A 9,161-nucleotide genomic window follows, 5' to 3' on the forward strand; every position below is an offset into this window, starting at 1 on the left:
GTATAACTCCCCAATGCAATCCCTCCCTCCTCCCCCCTCCCCATGATAGGCCCCAGTGTGTGATGTTCCCCTTCCCGAGTCCAAGTGATCTCATTGTTCAGTTCCCACCTATGAGTGAGAACATGCGGTGTTTGGTTTTCTCTTCTTGTGATAGTTTGCTAAGAATGATGGTTTCCAGCTGCATCCATGTCCCTACAAAGGACGCAAACTCATCCTTTTTTATGGCTGCATAGTATTCCATGGTGTATATGTGCCACATTTTCTTAATCCAGTCTGTCACAGATGGACATTTGGGTTGATTCCAAGTCTTTGCTATTGTGAATAGTGCCGCAATAAACATACGTGTGCATGTGTCTTTGTAGTAGAATAATTTATAATCCTTTGGGTATATACCCAGTAGTGGGATGGCTGGGTCATATGGTACATCTATTTATTAATCAGCATATTATTCTTTTTGGTGCTATCGTAAATGGGATGGCTTAATTTCATTTTCTGAAAATACATTGCTGGTATATAGAAACACAATGATTTTATAAATTGATCTTGTGCCCTACAAATATGCTAAACTTGTTTATTAATTTTAATGTTGGATTTCTTCTGAAATCCAAATGTACATGCAAAAATATGCCATCGATGAATCAAGATAGTTTTATCTCTTCATTTGTCCACTTGGATGCATTTATGCCTTCTTCTGCCCTTGTGTCCCATATAATGTTAAATAAAAATGGTATAAATGTACATTCTTGCCTTGGTCCTCATCTTATAGAAAAAAAAATCAGTCTTTAACATAGCATATGCAACATTAGGTGCTAGATTTTGCCAGAAACCTTTCCACACCTTTTGAATGACCGTGTAGTACTCATCCTTCACTCTATTAACATGGAATATTTTGTTAATTGTTTTATGTTAAACTCACTTTGCATTCTTGAGATCAGTTCTACTTGGTCATAATGTATAATTATTTATATATTTTGCAGGACTAGGCTCGCAAACAGTACTTTGTTAGGAAATAATTTCCTCAATTTTCTTGGTCATTCTAGTTAAAGGTTTACCAATATTAATATTTCAAAGAACCAAGTTTTAGCTTCATTGATATTGCTCTTTTCATTTTCTATTTCATTGATTTCTACTCTGATCTTTTATTTTTAATATTCTGAAATACTTTTTAAATTTTGAGACACGTTTTAAACTATCGCACATGTTGGAATGCAGTGGCACGAGCACGGCTCATTGCAGTCTCCATCTCCCAGGCTCAAGTGATCTTTCCTCTTTATCCTCCTGAGTAGCTTGGTCTACAGGTATATGCCACCACACGTGACTAATTTTTTAATTTTTTTGTAAAGACAATCTTGCTATCTTGCTCTGGTTGGTCTTGACCTCCTGGCCTCAACCAATCCTCCAGTCTCAGTCTTAAAGACTTGAGCCACCATAATCAGCCTCTGCTCTGATCTTTATTACCGTTTTTTCTGGGGGCTTTTCTTAAATTTCATATGGTAGAAACAGAGAATTGATTTCAGATATGTCCTTGTTGCTTATATTTCCATTAAAGCTATAAATTTCTGTAAGCACTGTCAGCTATCTCCCTCATATGTTTAGATGTGTTATTTTTATTCCATTCAAAATATTTTCAAATTTTTCTTGTGACTTCTTCTTTGACCCATGAGTTATTTATAAGTCTGCAGTTTAATTTTCAAGTTTGTGTGCATTTGATTAATTAAAATCTGAGTCAGCTCTACTCTCTACACCTTCTTTCTTACTTCCTAAAAACTCTGGCAATCTAGATTCCGTCTCTTCAATTCAACTAAAATTCCTCTCAACAAGATGAACAAAGATCTCCTGTTTTCCAATCTCATATACATTAGTTCATCTTCATGTTGCTGGATAATTTGGAAACTTTTTAGGGCATTGGCTTTCTTCTTTTCATGAGTCTTCCAATATCAAAACAGCCAGTTTAATAACACTGCCATCTCATAGATTTCCTCATCTCTTCAGTTGCTTCTCATGATTATCACTTGTGGCACATTTTTCTTTGCCTATCATTTAAATGAGGATGTTCTTCATGCTGCTAATTTGCTAATTGTTAGTGCAAATTAGTGGCTTTCTGCCTAGGAAGGTAAATTAGAGAAGCTAACTTGAGCATAGTCCTAACATAGGCTTTTACTGTGGTTCAAGAGAAGTGCTGTGAAAAGCATTTGTATAAGTATTCTTCACCCTAATTCCAATTTATTCAGTGACATTGAACATACTACTTGTTTTTAGTTATGCAGACAGACACACACACACACACACACACACACACACACACACACATATATATATATGCTTTTTACTTCACTGAAATGCTAGAACATTTCCAAGCTGTTTGCAAATCATTTTTTAAAGCTTCTGAGGATGTTATATAAACTCCAATAAATGAAAATGTTATTGAAGCCACAGCTCAAGAAATTTTTAAATCTGTAATGTTATAATATTACTAGTAATTTGGCAATGTTCACAGTGATAAAGTCAACACCTAGTTGCAAATTTACAGGCATTTACTCTAAAGTACTTAATTTTATACATATTTTGATTCATATCAGATATCAACAAACATACAAATACTTTCTTAGTATAGGTTGTCCTGGAGTGTGAATAATGAATCATCCTTACCTTGGGTTATTGAAAACTAACAAATCCTAACTAAAGTAATGTACTAAAATAAGTTGCAATGTCATCTCTTTTCATTTTCAAACCCTCATTATTGGCTAGATATGTTTCCAGACCTACATTAAAGACATATTCCCAATGTCATATCCTTTTATTATTGAGAGATACTTCTTCATTGAGTTATCAAAGGAGAAGGCATGTATTGTGGTTTTATAATTTTAGAAATAGAAAGAGCCTAGAGCTCACCAAAATAGTCAAAGTAGCATCCTGGTTAGCAACAATGGCTCTGCAGCCAGATAGAATGGGTTTCAGTTCTATCTCTGCTACTTAGTACCTATGTGAAATTGGGCAAGGTATTTAATCTAGCTGTGCTCAGTTTTCTCATCTCTAAAGTGGGGTTAGTAATCATACCTATACCATAAGGTTAACATTAAACAAGTGTGTGTGTACATATGTAAGTTTTATAACAGTACTCATCACATATTAAACAACCACCAAATATTAACTATGATTATTATCTACTTCAACTCTTAGCTCATACATAAGCCCATGCCACTCAGTTCAAATGAAGTCATTTCATTAGGCAGATCTCTCCAGATCATGCAGAACTGTAGATGGACAGTTACATTGAGGAGAATTATCTTTAGAGAATTCCTTTGGCATAGTTGTCATCACTGCACTCATGATTCGTATGTGGTGGTTCCATATCTGTTTCAGGCTCATCAAATATTTTACACCAGGTACATGAGCAGAGAATAAATGGAGTTAGGGTAACAAGAGTTTATAAGAAGAACAGAAGAAACTGTCATTCATTGGTACTCCTCCACGAAGTATAGTACAGCAGCTAAAAAAGCGAAAAGGAAAGATTGCATTGACTGACAGGAAGCAAATTTTTATTCTCACTGAAATTTGTCTTTTCTTTGTTGAAATAATAGGGATAGTGTACATATATGTTTTTCTTTCTTTTGCAATCCATTCCAGTTAGCAATTATTCAAGAGTCAATCAGTAGGGACCATATTCAATGAAATATTCAACAGAGTGCATTGGTTGTTGTGTTTCAAAAAAGGCTAAATATTTGAATGCCATAATTTTTAAAAATGTAAATTTCTTTCTAGAAAAAAATAAGAATACACTAGATTCTTTAAATCTTACTATGAAATATAAATAACAAAGAAAATGGTACATATTTTATTTTCCTTAGAGTTACATCATCTCTCCAAATCTATTTATTTGCTTTATGTTTCTTTTAATAAGTACACCTGCTACTCCTAAAAGAGGAGGTATTATTTTATTTTGGTTTTGGTAAAACCAAAATACATTACATAAAATGAAAATAAGCTACCTATATTATATCTACTTGCCCTTGCTTGCCATTGTTGCTCTATGCATTTAACATTCTCCTAAAGAAATATATTATTTTATAAAGTCATGAATCATATGAGTTATTTTTTGTTAACCAGTGTAGTCTTTTCAGTTGAATTCCACATAGTAAAACCAATAAACACCTTCTGGTTTAGAATAGCAACATTTTGAATGTGTTTTATGCAATAGCAATTAACACTTCCAATTCCCAAACATTAAAATAATATTAGTATGTGTTTTTGTTTCACCAGTATATAATTTATCTAAATTGCCCCAATACACAGTTTTACATTGGTTGCTTTTAAAGACTAGAATAAAACTTGATTACATGTGCTGTATTCAAATAAAAAAAAAAAAACTATGGAAGACTTAAAAAGTAAAAGATATCCATTCTGATATGGAGTAAGCTGACCATTTGTCACCCATTCCCTTTTATAGACTACAACAAGAAACTATCCTGAAAAGAATGTAATTTATACCAGGCTAAACATAAAAAAGTACTGCCAAACATAGTCAGCAAAACACAGACAATTGAAAACATGTACTTTTTTGCATTTTGCATCTATGCTTAAATAATTATGCCACAAGGTAAAAAGTGTTTGTGATTCTCTTTAACAGTGTAATTACATGGACTGTCTATTTTTTCTTTCTTTTTTCTTTTTCTTTCTTTTTTTTTTTTCTAGACAGAGTCTTGCTGTGTTGCCAGGCTGGAGTGCAGTGGCGTGATCTTGGCTCACTGCAACCTCTGCCTCCCAGGTTAAAGCAATTCTGCAATTCTCCTGCCTCAGCCTCTCAAGTAGCTGGGACTACAGGCGTGCCCAGCTAATGTTTTCTACTTAGTAGAGACAGGGTTTCACCATGTTGGCCAGGATAGTCTCGATCTCCTGACCTCGTGATCCGTCCACCTCGGCCTCCCAAAGTGCTGGGATTACAGGCATGAACCACCGTGCCCAGCTGACTGTCTATTTCTTTTAGGTAACTTAGAATCCAAACAATTAATAACAGAAGGAAAGCAAAGATAAGCCATTACTTTCAGTACCCATACCTTCTAACATAGAAATGCAATGGTCAGTGTTTCCTTCCTTTTGCCTTACCTTGACATTCTTCAGCTTGCAGCAGCCTGTTGTTGTTCTGTGCACTTACTTTGCTACTAATCAAGGAAGAGAAGGTTAACAGGATGCTTCTATCACCCTGTCTAGAAGTCTGGGTATAGGCTTGGTATATTTTTCAGTTTTAAAGGGCTTCCTAAATGCACTAGGTACTCAAACTTTCCCTCCAGGAATGTCTGTAGGATCCACCATATTGCTTTTCCTATTGCTTACACTGTAGAGGCCAACAGTTTTATTAATTTTGATGGTTCATTTGTCATGCTTCTTTATCATCCATCTCTGGGAAAACAACTTCAATCCTTTGGAATCCAGTTAAAGCACTACAGTTTTTAGGAAAGCATGTCTGACCCTCTTTAAATCACCCCTGACTCCCCTGAACTCTTCTGAACCCTTTTAGCAACGTTTGTCACCCATTTTACAAAATCATATGTAACATCTTTTGCAATTTTATATGTCTATATGTAGTCTCCCTAAGGCCTTATATTCGCCAGGGTACCTTAAATGCCTGCCCTTAATGGATGCTTAGTGATACCAGAATCCTTGCCTTTGACTGATGTTTGCATCTCTCATTGTGGAATTTGTTCTTGCAAGCTGTGCTTCATAAAATGACACTTTGCTTAATATATGGCAGGTTGGCCAATATTATATGCTGAGATTCAAAGGGATTCAACTTAAACCAATCTCCCAAAACATCATTGTCTTTGATTGCCCTTCAGAAAAAGAAATTAGTGTTTCATCATGTGTAAATTTGAACATCCAAAAGTAGACTTCTTGAAAAAGCCATGTGTGTTCATCACATGGCAGAATTGGACTGTTACACTAAGGTGAGAGTGCAGCAATATTTGTCAACAAATATAACAAATATTTTCTCAGTAACCAAGATGTAATGCGATAATGGAGAGGATGCAGAAAAATCTAATACAAGTGGTGTCTGCAAAGCAATGAATCAAGAACATGCAATGCTACATTCTTAGATGTGTTCCTCTGTGTATTTCTTGCCCTTCTAAACAAGCTGCTTTTGTTCTGGTGAAGATCTTCCATGGTATGCAAGAAATGCTTGACTATTGAATTTACTCTAATGTTTTAATATAACATTTCTCAGAAAATTATTTGCATTTCAAAAGGGAGGATTTAGTCCAAGCAACAAACAACTAAAGGTAGGTGTTGTTTTATCCATTGTAATCTGTAAGAGAAAGAGGAATACTCATTGACCATAACTATGAGCATTAAAACTAAATTTTGTAGGTAACTACCTACTCTGCTTTCAGGTGATGGAAATCCATGCAAGGGCTCCCTACTTGATTTAATTTTATCTCCTATGATGCAAACTTCCATTGCCCTTCCCCTGAATTACTCAGTCACTTCCAGTATATCTCCTTGCTTCTATTCTTGCCTTTCTCTACCCAATCTTTTTTAAAAAATTAGATCATTAAAAAAAAATTAGATCACAGTTTTAATTAAGCTAAGCACTACCTCCCCACAGCAAGAAAGTGTGATGTTTCCACTGTGCTTACAATAAAATCTAAATTTTTTTATGCCCTATGAGTAATTTCATGATCTGACCCCTGCCTTTCTGACATTGTCTTACTAACCCCTTTATTTAACTCCATTGACTTTTTCCTTGTCTTTTGTCAAACCCAAGTCATTCCACCTTTGGTCCTTTACACTTGCTCTTTTGGGTGCCTGGAAAAGTCAACCCAAATGTTACTTCTTTAGAGAAATCTTAGTCTCTCAATCTAGACTTCCCACCCCCGATCCAGTCACTTCCCCACATCACTCCCTTTTGCTGTCTCCATTGCAGATAGAAATATCTAAAATGTGCTTAGTGTTTACTTTTGGCTTCCCCTCTTTAGATAGAATCTCCTTGATCTGTTCTCTCATGAGAACCTAGAGCAGCACCTAGGCACTGAGTGTATATTGGCTGAATGAAACATAACTAAGAGCAAAAGCAACACATCTTCTCAGTGTTCAGTGACATAATTCACAAAGAGAAGAACAAGGGTCTGAATTTAAAACAAGGACAAAGAGAGAAAAAATTAATTTATCCTGGGGAGGTAAAGAGACTGCTGACATTCTTCCAAAATTCAGGAACTTCTGTTAGTGCTTGTCCCCTACTCATTGAAGCAGAAAATGCCAATGAAAAAATCTGAGACAATAGGATAATTAAGTAAACAAAGTAGAACAAATTGAATATTAAATGTTAAGATAACTTCAGTTTTTATTATTCAATGTAAAAGAAATAACACCTGAGTATAATAGGTGATTCCTTTTAATTTAAAAAATTTAAATGTGTTATGAATAAGCATGTACCTATTATTTTAATTAAATACAAATTAGCTATAATGTGCATCAGTGTATCATAAAATTTAACCTCCATCTAGGAATAACCCACCTTCAAATATGCACAGTTGATGGAGACTTGACAAGTGAATTGGTAACTTTTAGTATTAAATTGTCACTTGCCCTGTATTTCCCTGCCTTTAATGAATTTATATTTCTTGTGCCCCAATAAGACAGCTGAGTCTCTGACTGCATTTCTTCCTCTTTGTCCTAGAGAAGCCGCTATTGTTTTTCCTTCACAGATATGTCACCCCTGTCTATTTGCCTGTGACTAAACCCGTGTAACCTGATTGGCCTCCTAAAACCCTTTCATCTAATCTACTCATCGAGATTCTTCTTCTCCTTCAAGTGAATCCCCAGTTTAATCTTCAGGTGGGCTGAGTAATCAATGGTTCAGGTAAAGACTATTTCCTTTTCATCTTGATCTTATGTATGAGGATTTTTCAGCTGCTGAATTCAAGATGGCCAGAAAAGTACTTTATTTTGGTGCCACATTTTCCTCCTTTGCTTAATTTAGAAATAATTTCACTCCTGCAAACAGATCTTGCATATTTGTGAGCGTGAGCAGGTTAAGTGGTCACCTATTATCTCTATGAAGTCCACTGAACTTTCGAGAAAATAGAATTCTTTCATGAAGCATGGAACACATAACTTTCAACATCCTAAAAAATGTGTAGTGTAAGTGAATGTATTTCCATTGCATATTTTACCTTTGCTTTAAAAGGAGTTTATGTGTTTGTCAGCTGGGAAAGATTCTAAATTTAATGAATGCAAAAGCATTGTTCAAGTTTGTCATAAAAATGACAACTCCATTGACCTTTCCATATTCTGTCACAAGTGGGAGTGATAGATTGACAGATGGTCCTGCACTGAATACTGCGAAAAACAATACCAGGACTCTGTGCGTGTATTTACGATACAGAGAATTGAGTTGCTTAAGAAACATTCAAAACGGTCCTAGAAAATAAAGGCTTTAAACTTTTCATCTGAAACTATTTTTAAAGGGAAAAAAATGAGTCACTGATATGATCTGAACACAGTATTATTCTAGAATCAACTCATATGGATTATTTTCACAATACAAAAAGAGTAAACAATCACACATCACTGTTTGTCTCAAGTATTGCTTTACTCTAATGCTAATCAAAATGGTAGGAATGACTTCTGTGTTTTACAATGCTTCATCAAAAGAGCACTTTATAAAATAATGAGTTGTAGAATGCACATCATCCCTTCAAGAAGGTAAAATAAAACTAACATTCACTATTGTTTTATTGTTGTTACCAATCATTAGTATTGTTATTCTTAACAATGATTGTTATGGTTGCTTTTATTTTACCTTTCAGAAAGAAATATTCAAAAGGAGCCATACAACAGAAAGTGGTGTACATCAGAATTTTTAAGAGCTCTTTATTAGGATGCTCTCATGGATGATGGTGGGAGAGGGAGTAGAAAAGAAAGAGGAAAGGCAGAGAGGTGTAGAAGGAGAGAGGGAAAAACAGAGGCTACCAGTTAGAGAAACATATCACATATTTTGAAAAAGAAGAGAGATCATTTTAAGTTTATGGGTAAAAGGCACAGGTAAGATACAATTTTAACATCTTTTCCTTCTACAACCATTGTCTAGTCTAGAACAAAGCCTGAAAGTCTAAAGTTTGTCATGTCCAGCAAAAAAAAAAAAAAAAAAAAAAAAAAAAAAAAAA

This window comes from Rhinopithecus bieti, unplaced genomic scaffold (assembly GCF_001698545.2).
Source record: "Rhinopithecus bieti isolate Rb0 unplaced genomic scaffold, ASM169854v2 scaffold_35001, whole genome shotgun sequence".
NCBI lineage: Eukaryota > Metazoa > Chordata > Mammalia > Primates > Cercopithecidae > Rhinopithecus > Rhinopithecus bieti.